The sequence below is a fragment of the Hibiscus syriacus genome, unplaced genomic scaffold (assembly GCF_006381635.1).
Source record: "Hibiscus syriacus cultivar Baekdansim isolate YM2019G1 unplaced genomic scaffold, ASM638163v2 tig00110930_pilon, whole genome shotgun sequence".
NCBI classification, from domain to species: domain Eukaryota; kingdom Viridiplantae; phylum Streptophyta; class Magnoliopsida; order Malvales; family Malvaceae; genus Hibiscus; species Hibiscus syriacus.
Genome location: NW_024062917.1, coordinates 489,419 through 513,105, shown reverse-complemented (window position 1 = coordinate 513,105; position 23,687 = coordinate 489,419). Strand labels below are relative to the sequence as shown.

The 23,687-nt window shown below is 37.5% G+C and overlaps 1 pseudogene; it reads left to right on the top strand.

The window, feature by feature from the left end:
* Positions 1 to 6,846: 6,846 nt before the first annotated feature.
* LOC120146586 lies at positions 6,847 to 23,480 on the top strand (annotated as a pseudogene).
* The last annotated feature ends 207 nt before the right edge of the window (positions 23,481 to 23,687 follow it).

Genomic DNA, 23,687 nt, shown 5'->3' with positions numbered 1-23,687 from the left:
AAGAGGCTAAAATCAAAGTTAAACATGGAATTTTTTAGTATTTTTCAACTTAGTTAAAAAAAATTAACTTTTAATCTTTTCAAAAGTATTATTGAACAAAATTATTCATTTGTCATCGTTTATTTTATCAATTCTTTTATATTTTCAAAAGTAGTATTTAAAATAGACATTTTATCTACTTAAAAATATTTTTTTACAGCAATTCCAAACATTCAATTTTTAAGCAAAACAACCTAGAATCATTTTTCCACCGCACTTTCTAAAAATATTATCAAACTAGCTACGACAACGATTGTACAAATGCGAGGAAGCTACATAATCAATTAACCATATCTTAAGGGACTGCAATGCTGCCAAGCTAGTCCGGGAAGAATTAAAAGCAACAAAGGTGGACGATCATTTTAACTCTGCATGGAATTGCTGCGATCCAACTGCAGCTTTTGCGATAGTGGGAGAACTGTTGGGAAAAAATAGATTTTTGAAAATTTTAAAGTATATTTCTAACGGATAAAGATGAATATTCGAATCATAAAATTATTATTTATATTATACTCAATGAGATCTTTACTACTGTATATCATATGTGTAAACTAATAAAATGATAAATGAAAATTTGATACTCAAATTAAACTACCCGTGAATTGTGTTGAAGAAAATAAAAAGTCTGTATCTCATGTTAGTAGGATACAGAATGTGAAATATATTTGTAAACATGAATCAATTTGAGTGTTATATAATATGTAAAATAAAACTTTCACTCACACGTAGACACAAAAATGTGTATCGTTATGCTATGAGATTTGACTAATGTTTAGTAGTGAATTAATTTTTTGCTACAAAATCTTTAACAATTATCGATTTAAGAAAAGAAAAGGTTCAAAATCAATTAATTAACAATGTTTCGTCATATTATTTTTGCAGTAGACAGTAAGAAAACGATTAGCTTCCTTTTCTTTTCATTTTTACTAAGCTATGGTAATTACAAAATAATCTCAAAACCCTTACCAATAGCATCAAGAGTTATTATGGAAGTAAAAGAGTACAAAAACTCCCAACATTTCTTAAGAAAGCAAAAGTTATTGTAGATAAAAATCATAATCTCAAAACCAACTTAGTTCATTTCAACATATAGATTAAGCGTTAGAAACAACTGCAGTCTCCACAAATCCATGTCTTGATATGAAAAAACTTGACTCGCACTTGAGTCACCTGACCTCTGGATCCCGTTCTTCCCATAATTTTCACCACCACAGCAAACTTGATTTGGGAATCCATCTCTGCAAACAATCAAACACTGTTTCAACACCATGGACCAAAACTTTGAATCTAAGATTCTTAGTCCAAAGCTAATCTAGCTGGTAACTTGATAAGGAGCTTAGATAAGATTATTGATAGTAAATTCGAAAACCCATTTCACCAAATTTGATAGAAAGAAACAAGCAAAGCAGCAATGGCTCATTAGGATCCATACACTAATGTTTGCAACCTAACAGCATGCTTCAACATATAATCAAGTAATCTAATCTTTAGTAAACAGGACCAGCAAAACAGAAAAGGGTACCTTGAAACAACATTACTGATCATAAATTTGAAAATCCATTGTACCATATTTTATATAATGAAAAGGTTCTAGCAAAACAAAAATTGCACATTAAGGATCCATAGTCTTCCGTTTTAGCAACTTAACAGCATACTTCAACAGACAACAAAGCAATATAACTCATCAAACAGGAAGATTACTATTTGAATTTAACCAAAAACTTTAAAAGGTACCCTAAAACACGATTACTAATCATAAATTTGAGAACCCATTTCACCAAGTTGAACAGAAAAAACAATTCAGCAAACGCAGGAAGGGTTCATTAGGATCTATACACTTGCATTTTCGAACTTATCAGCACAGTTTAACAGATAATCAAGTAATCTACTCTTGAAAACAACTTAAACAAAAATATCAGTGACTAAATGTGTTTGAAAACAACACTTATATAGCTTTAAAAAAAAGAGAAGCAAAAACAAATTCAAAATCAGAAAAGAAACATCAGATCTAAAGTTAAACATAACTAAACAAAAGCAAAAAAAAATATTTGCAACAGAACATAGAAACCGACCTAAATTTAACTTAATACGAAGCTAGGGGTGCGGCTGCTGCTTCTCTTCTGATTTTCAGAGTGAGGGAACGAAAAAGCCCTAAGATTAATAATTATATAGGCAAGATTTTGAAATGGCCCTTATGGTCAGCAGATTAGCTGTTGAAAATTGGGGTACTATGGTCATTTTTGTGGGTTCACTTAGGCTGTGTTGGTTGGGAGAATGTGATGGGAATGGAATCCACATTCCCATTGGAATGGAATTCACATTCCCATGGGAATGAAATCTACATTCTCTTGTTTGGTTGGTCGGGAATGTTATTCTCGGTAATCTTACATTAACAATAGTAGATTTTTTGGATATATTACCGTGAATGTCATTACCTCCCTTTCCTTAGATATTATTGGATTACCGACGTTTTGGACTAAAATGCCCTTAATTTTTTTTCTTTAAAAAATATCCTTATTCTTTCATTTAATAATAAAAATTCTACAATGGTTAAATTACAAATTTATCCTTAAACTATTTTAGATTTACAAAAAAAAGTATATAATTAAAATTTTATATGAAGTTCAGGGGTTAAAATAAAATTTTACTCTTTCATTAAACATTTTTATATTTTCAATTTTGTAAAAAAATTATATAATTTTTTATGAATTTAATTTTTTAAAAGAAAATATATAAATATTTTTCAATTTGTTTAAAAAAACAAATATAATAAGGACAATTTGGTCAAATATACATTCCAATAATCTTTTATTCCTTTAACCAAACACGGTAATCTTATATTCATGCTAAATACAACATTCCCAGTAATCCTATTCCCTGATAATCTTTTATTCCCACTGATAATTTTACATTCCATGAACCAAACGCACCCTTAAGGTTTTAGAAGATATGTGGGTGGGTGTGGACGACGTCCACGGTTGCCGAATGGTACGGCCTTTATTTGGCATGTTTAAGCCGTTGGATTATCATACTTTTAAAATCTGAATTTTATGTTTTTCTTTCTTATTTTATTTCACAACTTCTAAAGTTTTTTACTCCACAAAATGCTTCTTTTATCTAATAATTTTACTGATAAAACTGAATTACTTCAATATTTAAACGTTTTTATGGTTTATTTGAAATTTTATCAATATCTATCTCAATTTAAAGTTTAGAGAGTTCAATAACTCAATATTTTAATCGACATCTATGGGCATAGAACCAAATAATTGATTTATTTTATAGTTTTCAAAGCAATATATATAAAATGTGTTGATGAAATAAAGATGATTATGTAAGTTGACGGGTGAAAAATCACATTCGGTGATGAATAAATTATTAGTGATGGAATTATATGCAATTAATTTTCTAAATGTTGAGAAGGAAGATAATTTGAGAAGGACATGAAGATTAGAGGGAGAGAAAGTCGTCTCTTTCTACCTATCATAAAAGTTTATTATCGATATTTAGTATTGATGTCAAGTGTAAGATCATGATGACTATTTATAGACTGGTAAGATAGATAGATTTGAATGATATAATCAATTTGTCAATTGATTTTTACTATAGCATATCACACGAGACCTATAAGAGGTTGGATTATAATTTCTTAAAAGGGTATAAATCTCCATGTTCATTTTATCTCGTGTCTAGAGATATTCCTCTGCAGGGACAATTTTTCTAAAGGGCAACTTCTCTAAAAGTCTTAACATGCAAAAATAAGAGATTTGACAAGATATAACATTTATTCCTTTAATCAAATAAATAGTATAAAATAACTTGATTCGAGGTTGCAGTATACCCATATAGCATATAGCATTCAATATATTAACCGTTTTTTGGGTGAATTTTGCGATGATTTTTTCGTCTAAGGAGAATATACGTATTATAGAGGAAAATTTATATTTTGAAATTTACCGTAGAAGAAAAATCCAAAATTTTCAACGGTATAACAAAAATAAAGTCCTCTGAATTTGACACATCTAACAAGAAAAAAAAAAGTCTACAAACCTTTATAGCATTATGGATAATTTGAACAATAATCTTCTGGTCAAAGTTTGTTGTAGGTAGCTTGTCCAACTCTTTTTATACGTACAAAAGAGCAATGCCACCACCTAGATGGTAAATTCCTTAGTAACATTCCATGATATTCAAAGTTTAAACTAAAAGAAAATATTAAATGATTTGAGTGAATGAAAGAGAATATAGTATTCGTTTGTTGTCATAAATTTGAGTAATTGCATATGTAGAGTGTGTATTTTGTCAATGATTAAGAAAGATTATGGATATATATTATTTTATAATCTATAAAAAAATGTTTTAACTTAAACTTCATGAAAAACCATTTAAGAAAGACAACAAATTGAAAAAGAACAACCATTGCATTTCTTAGTTGACAAGTTACAAATGAAGATAAGGAACAATACCTTCAACACAGCTACGCCACCAGAAAGCTTTGCCAAACTGATGAGCTTACTTTAGGAAAATGATGGAACATCACACTATTGTGCAAAGACTTTCATGTCCCAATTATAGATATCGTGTACCATTTTGCGAGTGCCAAGCGATTTCAGATTCACTCTTTCAAGGTTCATGCTAAGTTCTTCAATTATAACTTAGTAGGGACGAAACAGATACCATCGTCAAGAAGCCATGAAATTTCATGAGACCTATAACAACCATCCCTTAACCCACTTAGATAATTTTGTTCGTGCATAAATATAATGTTATTCTTAAATATATATTATCCTTATATTACTAAATAAAATACTACCCTTTTTAGCTAAAGTTAATTATACGAATGATCATTATGTTTCGATCCATCCGGTTTAAAAAAAAAAACTTTTGATCATTTACGTTATTAATCCGTTTGATTTTAGTCTTTCGATCGTGAATTCCTTTAATTCTTGAATGAAAGTCTGAGTTGACAACTAAAAAAAAAATACATGTACTCCTACTCCTCCTCCCACTTGATAATGGAGAATTAAACAGACACCATAAACTCTGAATCCAATACCCTCTTAACGGCAACCACCGTCCCATCCGGTAAAACTCCTTTGAAAACAAAATTGAAACCGTCCCATCTCCTGGAAATCACCTTGGCTTCATGAGCAATGCTTTGGTGGAAGAGAATAATAATTTTGTTTTGGATGGCTTGAACCTCATCACATGGGGGTCGGGAAAGCAATCAATCTCGGGCCTCAGTTCTAAGTTTTTGCTCACAGTTCCCTACTGCATGCTCCCGAGCAATCAACATAAGAAACTGCCATAATTAAGGTGCTAGATTCCGAGTTTACTCATATGGCCATGTGGTTGGAGCAAGTTTTAACCATGGCATTGGTCACATGTAATTACTAGAAAATGGAAATTTCATCAGTTATCTTCATGAATTTCATAGTCAGGATTTAAGAAAGATGCGACCACCGTCAATACCCTATGATTTTTATGGTATGCAGCTATATATGCATTACTGTAAGATGACTAAAGAAACTCGTTGCACCTAAACCTTTAATAGGGTTTAAATTCACTAAACAAATTTTAGCTACTGTGTTAATTTGTGAAAGGCTGAAGCATTGTTTAGGCTTCAAAAGCGTGTGGACATCTTAAAAAAGCAAGGACTACATCAAAGGTATATTTGACTTTATGACTATGTTCTTTATCCCAAACTGGATTTAACAAACAAAAAGGGATGCACCTGATCTTTGTCCCAAATAGAAAGATTACTGGTCATGGATGTCTACCATATCTTCATTGCAGTTAATAAGACGGTGGTTGCCGTTGAAGAAGAAAAAGAAGACGATGATGATGATGATGATTTTTTTTTAATTGCAACTCAAATTTTCGTTAATGGGTTAACGGAAGTTGATGGTCGAAGGACTAACATCGAACATACCAAAAATGTAAAGGATCAAACTATTTTCTTTTCGAACTGGTGACTAAAATCAGACAAAACGAAAGCATAAGGGACTATCCGTATAGTTTCCCTATTAACTAATTAGTTATACTTAACTACATTAAAGACCAGAAAAAAAAAACTACATTAAGGGGGTGTTTTGTTCAAGGATTGTGGGATTCCCATGTTTGGTTGACCAGGAATCTCATTCCCGGTAATGTTTTATTACCAATAGTAGATTTTTTGGGGTATATTACTTAGAATGTCATTACCTCCATTCCCCTTAGGTATTGTAACATCACCGGTGTTTTTGACTAAAATGCCCTTAAATTTTTATTTTTTTTCAAAAATATCCTTCTTCTGTCATTGAATAATAAAAATTATACGAATGTTAAATTACAAATTTATCCTTAAATTATTTTAGATTTACAAAAAAAATTTATAATTAAATTTTTATATGAAGTTCAAGGGTTAAAAAAATTTAACCTTTCATTAAACATTTTTTATATTTTTAATTTTGTAAAAAAATTTATATAGATATTATGAATTTAATTTTTTAAAGAAAATATATAAATATTTTACAATTTGTAATATTATACAAATATATAATAAGGACAATTTGGTCAAATATACATTTCAATAATCTTTTATTCCTTTAACCGAACACGGTAATTTTACATTCCTGCTAAACCAACTAAACACAAAATACAACATTCTCAGTAATCATATTTCCTGATAATCTTTTATTCTCACTGGTAATCTTATATTCCGTGAACCAAACGTTGATAAAAAGAAAATAAGCTAACAAGGGTTAAAACCGTGAAATCCTGAACCTCTTAAGGCCAGAAATTTAATTCCTAGTTACCCGGAGTCCAAACTTCTCTATTTTCTCCCTTTCTTCCCTGTTTCAACTCTCAACAACATTGCTATTTTTTGGAACTCTTGTATGGATCTCTCACTCTCCCACCGTTCTTCCCTTGGAATTTCAGCTGTAAATCCTCATTGCAAGGCCGCTTCTTGTCCGCCAAAGGCGATACCCAGTAAGCTCAATGCCAATCATTTTGATTTGTCTTTGAAATGATTCAAATATGGGGTCTCAGTTGGGCTGTACAATCGTTCAAGTTGCTCAAAACATGTTCCAGCTAGGAAAATACAAACGTAATTCAATCTGGGTATATACTGTTTCCTCAAACTCTTATTTTAAGTTCTTGTTTTCTGGGTTTCTTGTCGGTTATGGCAGCGAATCTGCGATTGAGAATCCAAATTTTGAATGTTAGTTGAGAATTGGGCTCTGTGTAATAACTTGAACTTCTTGGAGTTATCTATTTATCTTCGAGAATAAGCTTGCTGTAGACTTTCCAGTTAAATGTAAATCAAAAGCAACTGGTAAAAAGCTAAACGATACTTCATTAGATATAAATTCGAAAGGTTGGCATTTTTTTATCTTTATTTTTTTAAAATATATTCTTTGTTTGTTGTCTTCAAACACATCTTAAGAAAAAACAAGCAGTAAAACAACATCCAAACTATGCCTAATTTCATTTAAACTGAAAATTTTAGTTTCAAGTTCATTGATGCTGTTGACGACTGTCTTTTACAAGATTTGAAACCCTTTTTTATTGTGTAGTGATCTAATAGTAAACGTCTTGAGCTTACCAGCTCAAAACAGCTTTGGTCAATTTAGCAGTGTGTACAGTTGTAAATTGTTTGCCAATCCACCCCTTTATTTCATATTTATTGTGTTGTTAACTTTGAGCCGATGAGAATTAACGAGTCTATTTGTGCCATTAATGTAATGTGAATGTGGCTTATACCAGGCTTGCAGTCAAGTTGGTGCTACTGGGTCTGATCCAATGCTGAATAAAGTATCAACTTTCAGAGATGTGTGCTGGAGGTTCTTAATGCCCCATAAAATACGTGGAACGGCTCTAGGATCAGCATAAGTACTTATGATTGAAGTACTGGTTATATGTGGTGCGTTTATTAAATGTTTCTGGTTTCTTTTAAGTGAAGTTTGTCATCAAATCCATTTGCAGTGCTTTGGTGGGAAGAACATTAATTGAGAACTCGAATTTGATAAAGTGGTCTTTGCTGCTGAAGGCATTTTCCGGTGTTATGGCTCTAATATGTGGAAATGATTATGTAGTTGGCATCAATCAGATCTATGATATCGGCATTGACAAGTATGTGGCATTTCTTTGTAAAAACAATTTAGTGCTCAACTGAAAATGTAAGTAGCGACTTATTTAACATCCCTGAAATTTAAATCTGAGCTGGCAATACACAACTTCGAGTCTTTGTTATCTAAACATATATATTTTTATTATTCAACATGTTATTTTTCCTTTTGAATTGTTTGGCTATAATAAAATGTCTTTTTTTATTGTATATCTGTGTTATAATTTTCATCTTAGATTGTAGATCATGCAGGAACTGTAAAACTGCATAGCTTCTTAAACAAAATTTGAGGTTTCAAGATTATTCTTATGGGGTATATAATAGTGACATTAAGAGATGAGAATGTAACTAACCTTTTTTTCTCTCCACTTTTCGGGGTAAATAAACCCTACTTACCTGTAGCTGCAGGGGATCTCTCAGTTCAGTCAGCATGGTTCTTGGTGATATTTTTTGCAGTGACAGGCCTTCTGATTGTTGAATACAACTTTGGCCCATTTATCACATCTCTTTACTCTCTTGGTCTTTTCCTGGGCACCATTTATTCTGTTCCCCCTATTTAGAATGAAGAGATTTCCTGTTGCAGCGTTTCTTATAATTGCCACGGTACTTTTTTGTGAAGCACATATTGTTTATTAACTTTATTCAATGATGGATCTATCTCGCTGACAACATGGGTTGCCTGAAACTAATTGCATGTTAAGCGTGAACAAAAGGTTCTTCTTGATAGTAGAAAATGAAGCAACTCATTTCAGAAGTCATTAGAGAGAAGTTTATATCATATTTTTATCTATGTTTCTGGTGCATTCGTTGATTGAATGTTATGCAGCATAAATATTAATTGATTTGATTTTAGAATTGGCTGTAAATTGGAAATGGAAGTATGATCAATGACAGTGACTGGACGCTGTAGTACACGGATATTAATAGTTTATGGTTTTTTAATAATTACTGTAGCCTATGTGGAAATGATACCCTTTTGCATGAATTGGCACCATCATTTACTACTGAAAACATTTTCAAGTTTGTTTCTAACTGTCATTATTGGAGAAAATTTAAGAAATTGACATTTGCAGGTGCGGGGCTTCCTTCTGAATTTTGGGGTTTATTGTGCCACGAGAGTTTCTCTTAGACTTCCGTTTCAGTGGAGGTGGGTAACCATTCTTTTAAGGCTTAACTTCATAATGTTGGTCAATATTTCAGTGGAGTTGGGTGCCATTCATTCCAGTCGATATGTATATCTTTGACCACAAACAAATGAAAAAGGAAAAGTGATCAATCACTTCTATTGTATTTATAACCTAGTATTGCGACTTTATAAAAGCATTGGCTATTAGTTCATGAACTTGACCCCTGATCATCCATGGGAAATCTGCTTCTCTTTCTATTGCAGGGAGGATGGTGTTAATCAAATCGGTTTTATGTTCCTTACCAATTTTATTACTTGTCTGTTTTCAGGTTGCCATCTAGGGTCCTCTCGAGGTTGAATTCAATAATGGAGAACTTTTTATGGGGTGATTTGAATGGGAGGAGAAGAGTCCATTGGGTTAATTGGCAGTCTGTATGTAACCCTAAGGAGTTAGGCGGGCTAGGGATTATTGATTTAAACCTCATGAATAGAGCTCTCTTGGGTAAATGTTATTGGCGTTTTGCGATTGAATCTAGGCCATGATGGAAAAGGGTAGTATGTTGTAAGAATGGTTTGGACCGGAAAGATCTGTCTATCGAGAGAAGGGGATTTCCGAAAGCTTCTTGGGTATGGAAAGGTGTGATTAATAGTTGTTTGGCCAATGATGATTTTGGAGATAGTTTCAGAAAGCATTTCAGCTTCAAGGTTGGGAATGGGGAGGCTATTATTTTCTGGCATGATGTGTAACACCCTCAACTCATACCCGACCCGGATACGAGTCCAGGACGTCACATTGACTAAACAAAACAATACTCTTAAAAAAACTGATAAAACATTTGAACTTATATTATTAAAATACAATAATATACATATGTTAATACAAGTTTATCAAAATACTCAGAGCATACACAACTTAACATTCTATTACATGCCAACATTGATTTACATAACAAAATGACATACTATTAAGTTGCTTCTGATCTGATAATTGTAAGAGTAATGTTGTTCAGCTACTTAACCTTGATCGTCTACTTTCTCGGATCCTACGTGTGAAACACTCACACGCTAAGTCATCGACTTAGTGATGCAATATAATAATAATGATAACAAAGAAATGTAATGGAAATGCTATAATTAAATGGAATGAGATGAAATCAAATGCTTAACCATGCCGTTTATATCACCATGTTCTTTACCAGTAAGCATAATATATTAACATTCATGAATTCATATTAATAAGATTATTGGCCCATGATACCATACTGAGAACCTAAGGTATGTGAGTACGGTGAGGTTGTGCACTATGCTGTCACCACAGCTCGTATAAATGCACCGAAGTGCCACGTAGAATTGCACCGAAGTGCCGCGTAGAATTGCATCGAAGTGCCGCGTAGAATTGCACTGTAGTGCCATATAAGCTTGTCTCTAAGGACCACGTAGAAAATTTCCTTAAGAATCGCACTGTAGACCCTCTACTCTTGGCATGTCAACTAAACCTATAGTTCTCATCTACATAACATGGGCTTTCACCATTCCCATAATTTATATTTTATAGACATATAATTTTCATACCTTTATCACATAAACATATCATGTTCCATCATTGTATCACATAACTTATATAACCTTTCCTGCATATTCATGTCACTTAATGCATATAATATGAATTCATGTCATGTATCATAATGTGGAATGCGATCATGTATTAAAATATTGAATCTAGACTTATCACAAGTCTAGAACTGAATAGAATACTATATTCATGCTATTGTCACGAACCGCCAGCCCATGACCGAGCTCAATTCATTCCAGGCTGCCAGGGACTATCTTTACCACGTTTTGGGCCTTCTAGAAGACCCAAGTGAGCTGACCCAATCCACCTTAGAGACATGATAATTATTTAGCATCATCTTAGAAGATAATGATGCCAACTCATTGCTCACTTGTTGTAAATAGTATATAGCTCTCATCTTAGCCGTTGATGTACTTTAATCCCAACCGTTCATTGTAGGAGACTCCAACTATAAAAGGAGGCTCACCCCCCTTCATTTACACACCTCAAGTTGAGAAATAAAAACTAGTATTCACTCTCAAATCTCTCTTCTTCCTTTAGCTCACCCATCTCTTTATTTTCCCCAATTCCTTTGGGTTAGAAACCTTCTAAGCATTCTTGCTTAGTGAAGGTTCGGGTCACTTAGCCGGTTTTCGACCAAGAAAACGTCTAAGGCCGCACGAGCTTGCTAGCAGCAGTCTAGCCCCGTGACAAGTGGTATCAGAGCGTATTTTTATCAATTTTCGTTGGTTCGAGATGACACCACAACATGGCGATGTGGGAGGTTCCGAGGGGAACGAGTCCCGAAATGTTGCAAAGAAGAGAGCACCATCAAGAGATGTTCTCGCATCCCTTCAGGAGAAGGTTACCAGGCTCAAAGGTTCCATGACGGAAGCCAGGGTAGTGCTGGACATGCTGGAGTCCGTAGACCTTGAAAGGCTGGGATCGATAGATCTCGATAAGCTAGATTCCTTGGATTCTATCAAGGAGGAGGTTCAGGATTCACTCAACGAGTTGGATGCAAGGACAACCGATCGTGGTGATTCCTTAGAAGCCATGGTCGTGGCTTTAAGGACGGAAGTCGAGGAACTCAAGAGCGAGGGTTCCGATTCTGAGGTGGCAAAGCTAAAGAAGGAGGTCGAGTTGCTCAAGACTGAGTTGTTGGTGTGCAAAGCTGCGTTCGGAAATAGCGCAGCCACGGTTGCACCCAAAGCCTTGGGCGACATCCCTAAGCCGGAGAAGTTCAAAGGGTCCAGGTCAGCCCAAGATGTCGAGAATTTCCTTTGGGGGCTGGACCAATACTTTGCGGCCACAGGCATCACGGAGGATGCCAAGAAAGTAAGTATCGCTAGCGTTTACTTGTCCAAGGTTACCCTCATGTGGTGGCGACGTAGATGCAACGATGTGAAGTGTGGTACCGCTGCCATCGCAACGTGGGAAGAGTTCCAAGCGGAGTTCAAGGAACAATTCTACCCGGAGTATGCCGAAGATGAGGCACGATCCAAGCTGAGGTGTCTCAAGCAGGAAGGGTCATTGAGGGAGCATGTTCGAAAGTTCGTCGAAGTAAGTCTACAAGTCCCGAGTTTAAGTGAAGAAGACGGGTTCTTCACCTTCATGGATGGGTTGAAAACATGGGCGAAGAACGAGCTAAGGCGACGAGGGGTCAAGGATCTCTCGACTGCCTTGACGACGGCCGAGTCAGTCATTGAGCTTGGCGTCAAGAGTGTGGACTCCAAACCAAAGCCAAAGTTCCGAGGCAGCAGTGATGATAGGGACAGGGCGTCCAGATCCGACAAAGATTCGAGTGGCAGTGGAAGGTCATCGAATATTAAGCACTTCGATAAGAAAGATAAGCTGATTATCCAATGTTACAACTGCAAGGGCCAAGGGCACTTGGCGAGGGACTGTCCGCAGAGGAACAAACTCTCAGCCATCAAGGAGAAAGATGGGGAAGAGAGTGAGACTCTTAAGCTTGGCTCCATTCTGAGCACCATGGAGGTCAAGAAGGGTCGAAAGAAGAAGGGGTTGATGTTCGTGGACGTCAACGTTGCTGGCCAAAAACTGAGTGCACTAGTGGACACCGGTGCCTCAGAATTGTTCATGTCCGAACCAGTGGCCAAGAGACTTGGCCTTCATGTGGAGAAGGCGAATGGTTCCATCAAAACCGTGAATGCCGAAGAAGTTCCAATTGCAGGGGTCGCAAAAGGAATTGAGCTAACCGTCGGAGGTTGGTCCGAAAGAGAAACTATTAAGGTAATTCCTCTTGATGATTTCGATTTTGTTCTTGGCTTAAGTTTCTTGGACAGGATCAATGCTTTCCCGGTACCCTTTGCCGATTGCTTGTGCATCTTGGATCCAAAGCAACAATGCATAGTCCCAGTAAGCTGAGGGTCTGGAGCAGGGTCCAAAGTCTTGTCCGCGATTCAATTCTCGAAGGCGGTGCGCAAGGAGGAACCGACCTTCCTAGCGATCTTGGTGTGTGACGAGCCAGCCACAACCAAGGATATTTCCGACGTGGTGAGCCACGTTTTGGCATAATTCAAAGATGTGATGCCTGCCGAGTTGCCCAAGAAGTTGACTCCAAAGAGGGAGGTTGATCACAAGATTGAGGTTGTGCCAAATGCGGAGCCACCCGCTTGAGTCTCTTACCGAATGGCTTCGCCCGAGTTAGAGGAGATGCGCAGACAGTTGAAGGATCTCCTCGATGCTGGTTACATCCGACCATCAAAGTCCCCCTACGGTGCCCCGGTGTTGTTTCAAAAGAAGCACGATGGTTCCTTGCGGATGTGTATCGATTACCGGGCTTTGAATAAGCTCACGGTGAAGAACAAGTATCCAATTCCCCTTATTGCGGACTTGTTCGATCAGCTTGGTGGTGCAAGGTGGTTCACCAAGTTGGACTTGCGATCGGGCTATTACCAAGTAAGGATAGCCGAGGGAGATGAACCGAAGACAGCCTGCGTGACCAGGTACGGTTCACCAGTTAACATTGTTGATATCAAGTTTCCCAGCCACCCATTCTGAGTTTCTTTCATGAGTCGTGAAACATTGATTGATTTTTGTGCAAATTATGGCTATTTGTCTGAATCTTCCCTTGAGCCTCAGTTTCCCTCTTGCTTTGGAAGTTACCCCTCTTTATTTGATTTTAAACCTATACTACTGTTTTGGTCACTAAAATTTTCTATATCAGCATCTGAGATCTGTTTGTGCAATCATATACAGATTTCAAATATCAACATTAGCAACAAAGCTTGGAGTTAGAAATATTTCACTTCTTGGTACTTGACTTCTACTGGTGAATTATGTTGCTGCTGTGTTGGCTGCAATATACATGCCTCAGGTGAACGAGTACCTCTAAAAATCTGTCTTATCATTCCCTAGTATTTGTGCCTGAATTCATTGCTTACTTTGTGTAGCTCACCGAAGCATTTGAGCATTGTTTTGATTTCTTTAATCTATCTTCAAGAGAGATTAACCAAAAATAGTAAATTCTTCAATTGCATATGTTACAGGCTTTCAGGTGTAGTTTAATGATACCTGCTCATATCTTCTTGAGAGTATGCTTGGTTTTCCAGGTGCGTTTCCTGGATTTATGACTTTTGCAAATATAATAATGACCTGGAATGATTCTTTATGGCTTTGTAATGTCAGTTCAGTTTGTGACTGATTGTTGTTTCTTCGGTCTCTGATGCAATGTTTTCTAATATTGGTTCAGGCATGGGTGTTAGAGCAAGCAAATTACACTAAGGTAATGATGCCTAACTTCACATAGATCATATCACATTAGCGCATTTGACCTGTTATATACTTCAGTTGAATGAATTTTTCAATTTCGGTGATTATGAGTAACCATATAGCAAATGGATATCTAGACTCACCATCCTACTGGGAGTTACGGTGTTGATAAGTTAAGCCCAGCTTTGGCTGTTAGTTTGAATAAATGACCACATTTGGTATGAACCTATGGTGCTCCGACTTCTTGTTTTTCTTAAAAGTATTGGTGCCCAACACATTTGGAGATAGTTATTGTAGATAAGTGGTATGTGCAGATAAGAAGATTATTTCTCCGTATTTTCTTGATTATTTATTGATAAAAGGACTACCTATTTATAGGTTACAAATAAAGCTTAATCTGGGAAAGTTGCACAAAATCAGTAATCAAATCCCTAAATGTCATCCTCTATCTTTGGGAATGCAATCCCTTGTTTTCTGCAATCTATTCTAATTTATAGAAATTACTCTATTCACACTTTATTTACACGTAAATATTCTACACTTCCCCTCAAGCTGGCATGTATACATTGTATAGTCCCAGCTTGGATGTGATTGCATCAAAGGTAACCTTTGGTAGTGCCTTGGTGAACACGTCAGCAAGCTGTCCTTTCGAAGTGTTGAAGCATGAACTCATGCTTTCGTGAGTTCACATATGTTGCTGTTAGTTTGATGTGTGCACAATTAATGAGTAGGTTGTTAGCAGTTTGTTGAGTCTGTTGGAGTGGTTAGGAGCAGTTAGAAGGCTGTTAAGTCTATGAACTCATGTATAAATGTACTGCTTAACGTTGAATAAGAAATACGCTTCTGTATATTCTTGAAAACTTCAAGAATTGTATGTGAATTTCAACATGGTATCAGATGCTAGTGTTCTGGTGGTGTAGAAGGAGTTGTGTCAGGGTCCTGTTGAGCCAACGTTGGAGCTATGGTGCTTTCGGCCTCTCCTATTTCCGGCGGTGCTGTAAGCAGTGCTGAACATTTGGTAACTGCTTCCAGAGGTTTTACTAACAAACGGTTGAGTGTGGTGCTCGATGAACGGAATTTCTTGCTTTGGAAACAACAGGTGTTGTTGACTGTTAGGAGTCATCGACTTGAGAAGCTGCTTTCTGGGGCGGCTGTTTCTCCACCAGCGACGGTTGTGCTTGACGATGGCACGGTTGTTGAAAACGAAGATCATGAAGTCTTTGTAGCCCAAGACAGTGCTTTGGCGTCGTGGTTGTTATCTACGATTAGTCCAACCTTGCTACCGCACTTAGTAGGGGCTGAGACAGCTGCGCAGGTTTGGAAGACCGTCAATAAGGTCTTCGCCTGTAAGTCTACAATGGCAGTAATGAATTTGCATTACCAGCTGAAAGCTGTTCATCAAGGAGATTTAGGAATGCGCAGCTATATCTCTCAAGTTAAGGAAATATGTGATGCTCTAGCATCATGTGGTAGTCCAGTGTCTGATCTAGAGCACATTGCGACTATATTGAATGGGTTATCGGCTGAATATAGGCCGGTGGTTACTGTCTTGTCAGCCAGTCGTGACGCCTTGAATCTGGAAGGAGTTGTATCTGTTCTAATCGATGCTGAGACTCAGCAGAAGAACTTCAGTAAGTTTGACAACATAACAGCTGCGGCTAATGTTGCTCAAGTAAAAGCATCTGTGGATGATAGAACCAATCGGTTTACCAGACAAGATCAGGTTACATCGGAGAGGCAGTCCACATATAGTGGTCAAGCTGGTCGTGGTCGAGGACGTGTCAAGCTACAGTGCCAGCTGTGTGGCAAGAATGGTCACCTCGTGAATAGGTGTTGGTACAGGTTCGATAAGTCTTTCTTGGGTGTAGATGAGTCTGATTTGAGGAATTCTGATTCAAGGAACTCATTTAAGGAACGAGTGCCCACGGCTAATGTTTGTCAATATAATTCTAACAAGTGTTCCTGTGTAAATAATACAAATGGAGGTACAACAGGGTTGGATGATCAAGAACGGTTCAAGCCTCTTGCAAACATGACTGCCACGAATTCTTCTCCACGCTCGTGGTTTGTAGATTCGGGGGCAACTCACCATATCACGCCTGACGCTACAGAAATGATGGCTCGGATTATACTGGAGCTGGTAAGCTGACTGTAGGCAATGGTAGTGGTTTATCTATAACTAGAATTGGTAAAGCTAATGTTAGTACTGCATCTCGTGCTTTAATATTGAGCGATGTGTTGCATGTGCCTTCAATTACTAAGAAATTGGTATCGGTTTCCAAGCTTGCTAGGGATAATGGAGTGTTCTTAGAGTTTCATGCTCAGCATTGTGTGGTTCGGGATGAAAGGACCGGTGCTGAATTATTGCGAGGAAGAGAGACTGGTGGCTTGTATGAGTTCGATGGTGTTATGTCTACTCAAGGCCGAATTGCTGAAGCAAATATAGCTTTTAATTCTAATAACAGCTATGTACTGTGGCATGATCGTTTAGGTCATCCGTCTTATAAAGTCTTGTTGCAAGTGTGCAAACAATGTAATATCAGTTTGCCTAGTGGTTTTAATAAAGAGGTTCTTCCAGTATGTGTTTCGTGTCATATGGGCAAAAGCCATAGGCTGCCGTTTTATGCTTCTGAAACTCAGTATGAACAACCGTTTCAACTAGTATTTTCTGATTTATGGGGTCCAGGTCACATTGAGTCGAATGGCTTTAGACGTCTCGTTTGTAGATGCCTTTTCGAGGCATACTTGGGTGTATTTACTGAAGAGCAAAGGGCAGGCTGTTAGTGCGTTTCAGCTGTTTCAGAAGTTGGTTCGAACTCAGTTTGGACAGGAGGTTAAGGCTGTGCAAACGGATTGGGGAGGTGAGTACCGGTCGCTATCTGTTGTTCTTGCACAGTGTGGTATAAAACACCGAGTGACATGTCCTCATACGTCTCAACAGAATGGGGTTGTTGAGAGGAAGCATAGGCATTTGTTTGAGATGGCTTTGACCTTATTAGCTCGAGCTTCATTACCGTTGAAATACTGGTCCTTTGCAGTTGTAACAGCAGCTCACTTAATTAATAGATTGCCAACTAAGGTACTTCAAGGCCGTACTCCGTTTGAGAGATTGTTTGGGAAAACCCCTACGTATGATCATTTGAGGGTGTTCGGCTGTAGATGTTTCCCTCATTTACGGGTGTTTCAACCGTACAAGCTTGCGTACAGGTCACAATCGTGCGTGTTTTTGGGGTACAGCATCAATCATCGAGGATATCAATGCTTAGCATCGGATGGACGGGTGTATGTGTCTCGGCATGTCGTTTTGATGAGCATGAGTTTCCATTTGCTAAGTCTGGAAGTGAGAAGAATGAGATTGCTGTGGGAAAACCGTGTAGTAGAGCTTCGTTGGTTGTAATTCCTGGTGCTCAACGTGTTGTGGTAATTCAACACAACCAGTTGTTCAAGAGAGTCAATATACCCCAGTGTGTACTAACGGTGTGCCAACAGTTGCTGAAGTTGGAGCATCGAGTAGTAGGGTGAGTCGACATACTGAGAATGGAAGTGTTGGTGGAAGTCAAGACAATAGCTCGGTGGGGTTGGAGCAAAGTCAGATCAATGAGGTTGGTGGTGTGTTGGTTGATGAGACAGGCCGTGTTGAGACTGTTGCTGAGATAGACCGTGTTGAGGCTACCTCAGTCTGTCCTTCGGTGTACAATGAGCATCCAATGGTTACACGCAGTAAGCGAGGGATTTTTAAACCAAGAGTTTTTGTTGCACAAACTCAGGGCAATGTTGGAGAGCCAAGCTCGATAAAGCAAGCGCTTCAAGATCCACAATGGAAGGAAGCTATTGGCTGAATATGATGCGTTGGTGAGGAATGGCACTTGGACGTTAGAACCATTACCAAAAGGGCGAGCAGCAGTTGGCTGCAAATGGCTATTCAAGGTTAAGTTTAATGCGGATGGATCTGTGTTGAAGCATAAAGCACGTCTTGTGGCGAAGGGTTACTCACAAGTACCTGGCCATGACTTCGGTGACACGTTTAGTCCGGTGGTGAAGACTACTACTGTAAATGCTGTGTTGTCTCTTGCTGTGACTCGAGGTTGGAGTTTAAGGCAGGTGGATGTTAACAACGCATTCCTTAACGGTGAGCTTGGAGAAGAGGTGTACATGGTCCAACCACCGGGTTTTGAACGAGTGGCTAGTGATGGAACTCGGCTTGTTTGTAGGCTGAGGAAGGCTTTGTATGGATTGCGACAAGCACCACGCATGTGGTATGCCAAGCTGCGCAATTACCTGCTGGAGCTCGGGTTCTGTGATACGAAGGCTGATGCGTCTTTGTTTATCCGCCGAGTGGGTGATGTTCGTATAATAGTGCTGGTATATGTCGATGACATTATCATCACAGGTGAGTCTAATGAAGCTATTAATGAGGTGGTTAATCTACTTGGTGCGAAGTTCTCGTTGAAAGATCTGGGAGAACTCGGATACTTTCTAGGTGTTGAAGTGCATAGGACCTCTGAGAAGTTGGTGTTGAGCCAACGCAAGTTTATTAAAGAGTTGCTGGAACAGACTGCTATGCTTACTGTTAAACCTGCACCTACACCGATGGTGGTTTCACCGAAGTTGACTAGTGATGCCGGGAAGCCGCTTTCGGATGCATGGATGTATCGAAGCATAGTCGGTTCCTTGTTGTACTTGAGTCATACAAGACCAGATATCGCCTTTAGTGTTAATCGGGTAGCTCAGTACATGCATCGACCTTGTGATGGTCATTGGCTTGCGGTTAAGCGGATATTGCGTTACTTGAGTGGAACGATTGAATGTGGCTTAGTGTTTAGACGTTCTTCTGCAGCTGAAGTTTGCAGTATGACTGCATTTGCAGATGCTGACTGGGCCAGTAATGTTGATGATCGTAGATCGGTGTCAGGATCATGTGTGTTCCTTGGTTGCAATTTGATCTCGTGGAGTGCAAAGAGACAAAAGGCTGTTGCTCGTTCAACAACAGAAGCTGAATACCGTAGTATTGCTGATACGGTTGCTGAGGTGATTTGGGTGAAGTCCTTGTTGACTGACTTGGGGGAAGAAGTTGATGCGATACCGGTCGTATGGAGTGACAATACGAGTGCGGTTGCCATGAGTGCTAATCCGGTGTTTCATGCACGGTCGAAGCATATAGAATTGGACATACACTTTGTGCGTGAAAAGGTAGAATGTGGAGCTGTTCGTGTTAGTTACGTACCAGCAGAGCATCAAGTGGCTGATGGAATGACCAAACCTTTGGCTAAATCTGCACATGTTCTGTTTAGTCAAAAAGTTCAGGTAGCTGAAACGAGAACAACCGAGGAGGACAGGGAGAATGTTGAAGCATGAACTCATGCTTTCGTGAGTTCACATATGTTGCTGTTAGTTTGATGTGTGCACAATTAATGAGTAGGTTGTTAGCAGTTTGTTGAGTCTGTTGGAGTGGTTAGGAGCAGTTAGAAGGCTGTTAAGTCTATGAACTCATGTATAAATGTACTGCTTAACGTTGAATAAGAAATACGCTTCTGTATATTCTTGAAAACTTCAAGAATTGTATGTGAATTTCAACACGAAGGGACAAAGGACAGTTCTGCCACTTCTCCATTGACCTTTTCTGAGATGAAGTGTCTATCAATTTCAACAAACACTTCAACATGTTTGGTCCTATCATGGTGTAAAAGATTCTTGGCAATCCTTATGGCAGGTTGACTGTCACTTAGAATCTCAAATTTTTCTTCTTTGTTTAGTTGCAATTCCTTTAATAGCCATTGGAGCTAGATTCCTTCGTAAATTCCGAGAGCTAGGGCTCTGTATTTTGTCTCAACATTGCTTCTAGTCACAACAGTTTGCTTTTTGCTTCTCCAAGTTACAAGATTACCCCACACAAATGAACAATAGCCACTAGTGGACCTTCTATTAGTCAATCTCCTGCCCAACTTGCATCGAAAAAACGCTGAACTTTTCGATTTTCAGTTTTTCTAAAATTTAAACCATGATAAGGTGTGCTCTTTAAGTATCTTAGTATTCAATTTGCTGCCTGGAGGTGTTCCTCTCTTGGGTCTGCCATATGTTGTCTAATTATGCCAACAAGAAAGGCTATATCAGGTCTTGTAAAAAACAAGTAAATTAATTTACCAACCAGCCTTTGATATTGTTCTTTGTTCACTCGAGCTCCCGGTTCTTTCTCAAATTGCAAATTTGCCTCCATTGGTGTTTCAGCTGGTTTGCATCCCACCATTCCAGTCTCGGACAGTAAATGTAACAAATACTTCCTTTGATTGATAACAAGTCCTTCGTTAGACCTTGCCACTTCCATGCCTAAGAAATACCTTAGGTTTTCCAAGTCTTTAGTTTCAAATTTCCTTCTTAGCAGTCTTTTTAACTCTTCAATTTCATAAACATCATTTCCAGTTATAATAATATCATCTACATACACAATTAAGATAACTTGTTTGTGGTTTGTTGTTACCTTAATAAATAATGTATAATCTGCTTGACACTGCTTGAACCCATTCTTTAGAACAGTTGTGGTAAACCTCTCAAACCAGGCCCTCGGTGATTGTTTTAGTCTATAAAGGGACTTCTCTAATTTGCACACCGCCTCCTTTTTCAACTGTCCCTTCATATCTGCAGAAATCTTCATGTAGAATTCTTCTTTTAGACATTTTGATATCTAATTGGTGAAGACCCCATTCCTCGTTAACAACAAGACTTAGAAGTACCCTCACTGTGTTGAGTTTAGCAACCGGAGCAAATGTTTCATTGTAATCAATTTCACAGGTTTGTGTAAACCCTTCAACCACAAGCCTTTCTTTGTACCGTTCAATGTTACCATCCGAATTATACTTGACAGTGAATATCTATTTGCAGCCTACAGTCTTCTTCCCTTGTGGCAGTTCAGTGATGGACCAGGTTCCATTCTTTTCAAGAGCTTCAACCTCTTCTTCTACTGTCTTTCTCCACTTGGGATCGTCAAGTGCCTCCTCTATTGTTGTTGTTACTTCATCAGTATTAGTTGTAAAAGCTCTAAATGAAGGCATTAGTTTATAAAGCCATGAATTAGAAAAAAGAGAGGCTAAAATCGTGGACTAAAGGGCTTGATTAGTCAAATTCCAATAAATCCATACCTTACAGTCCTACTTCGCAATACAATTAGCCAGTACCCTCAACTTCATCAACATCATGAAATCCCCAAACAACCAACCAACCAACAATCCCTCTGAAACTCAGCTCGCACATGGGAGCTAGAACTACAAAATCAGCTTTCCAAGAGGACGTGAATTTGATGCAATAAAAATTTTAACCTTGGATGTCGCTGCAAGCAATCTGCCTTTCTCTCATGGAGATTGCAAAAAGCGACGACAATGTCAAAGAAAAATAGTTGATGCCGATGACAAAAGCAATAATAGCTTACGTAATGGAAATTTCTTTACACATTGGGAAGAACATTCGGCCTGTTGAATAACAGATGGTTTTAGAATGGAATAAGATGTGTATTTGTTCACAAAGAATTCGCGACTATATATAGAAGTATTATAGTATATGAAAAGGAAAGTGAATGAAACAAATCCCTAACTTCAACCCTACAATTATATCGTTGCTCTATAATTTGGGTTGACTTATTTACAGCTTTTAGCACTCCCCTCAAGCTGGAGCATAGATGTTAATCGTGCACACATCTTAGGTGCGATAGAAAACTAATTTTTATTTGTAAAAGAGTATTACCAGACAAAACAATGGAAGAGGAGACGACATCTGCCCAGAAGTATTTAGGCACCTGCATTTTGAAATAACAAAGCTTTAAAAGTTTTTAGAATATGTCTATTTTATCTTAGCAACCCAGTTTTAAGAAGAGATGTCAACACAAGAAGCCATGGGTAATATCTTGCTCAAGCATGTATTTCTGAAATGGTCCTGAAATATATTCTTTGGCATTGTTACTCCGTAAAGTTTGTACTTGTTTCCCAAATTGGGTTCGAATTTCAACAGAAAGGTAAGAAAAATGAAAATAATTATGAGCAATGTTTCATCAAATAAAGTTGTGTCTAGAATAATCATTAACAAGATAAAATATCAAAATTAAGGTTTTGAGGTAACTGGGCTAGGTCCCCAAACATCATAATGTACTAACTCGAAGGGAGAAATAGTTCGCTTTTTGGCTAGAGGACTAGAAGTAAGACGATGATGTTTATCAACTTAAAAAGTTGATGAATTTTGAAGCATATAGAATGACCATCTTTGAATCAAATTATTGATATAATAATTAAAATCATGTTTTATATTGAAAATACTACTACTTTTATCATTCTCTTAACTATGGTCTAGTTGCTACGTCTTCGCCTGTTAGTGTTTGCAGAAGGTTTGCATTGGTTGATTCATAGAAAGACTATTATGTTTCCTTAAGTGCACCGGATGCACTTCGGTTGAATTTTTTACTTGTGGGATGATCATGCCTGTATGACTGCATCGATATGTTTGGCAACCTATGGCAGCAAACAGTCTATTGATCAATTTCAGCCACTCAGCTCTCTAAGATTTTCATTGTTAACAACTTGCCTGATGTTTGAGCTTTCTAAAATCTAAGTGACCAGTATTTGTAAGATTCATATGTGAGGGTTTTCATTTATTTATTCGTCTTTAATTAACTTAATTATAACTTCAACCTGCAGTCGATGCCTTATGTTATATTTTATTGAAATTCTGCAGGAAGCAATCTTGGGGTTCTATCGCTTCATATGGAATCTTTTCTACGCAGAGTATGCGATCTTCCCTTTCATGTAGAACCCTAATCTTTACTCTTCATACTATTGTTTCACATATTTTCATTTTCACAGAGAGAGAGTAGTTATGTAAATATCTTCATGATTTTGCCATCCATTGCCTCTTTTGACAACACTATCTTCAATTAGTTCTTATGCAAAGAAATTAAAAAGGAAAGATTCAGTCTTGGTTATCCCTGCATTGGAAGTTTTATACGCAACATGCATGGCTGCATGCTCATGAAGGTTAGATCAGTGTTCAAAATAAGTAGGATCAGTTTATGAAGTTTGTGGTTAGTTAATAAGTTTTGAAATGAAGGTGTATTGATATCTACGTTACAGTAACTCCATTGAACATAG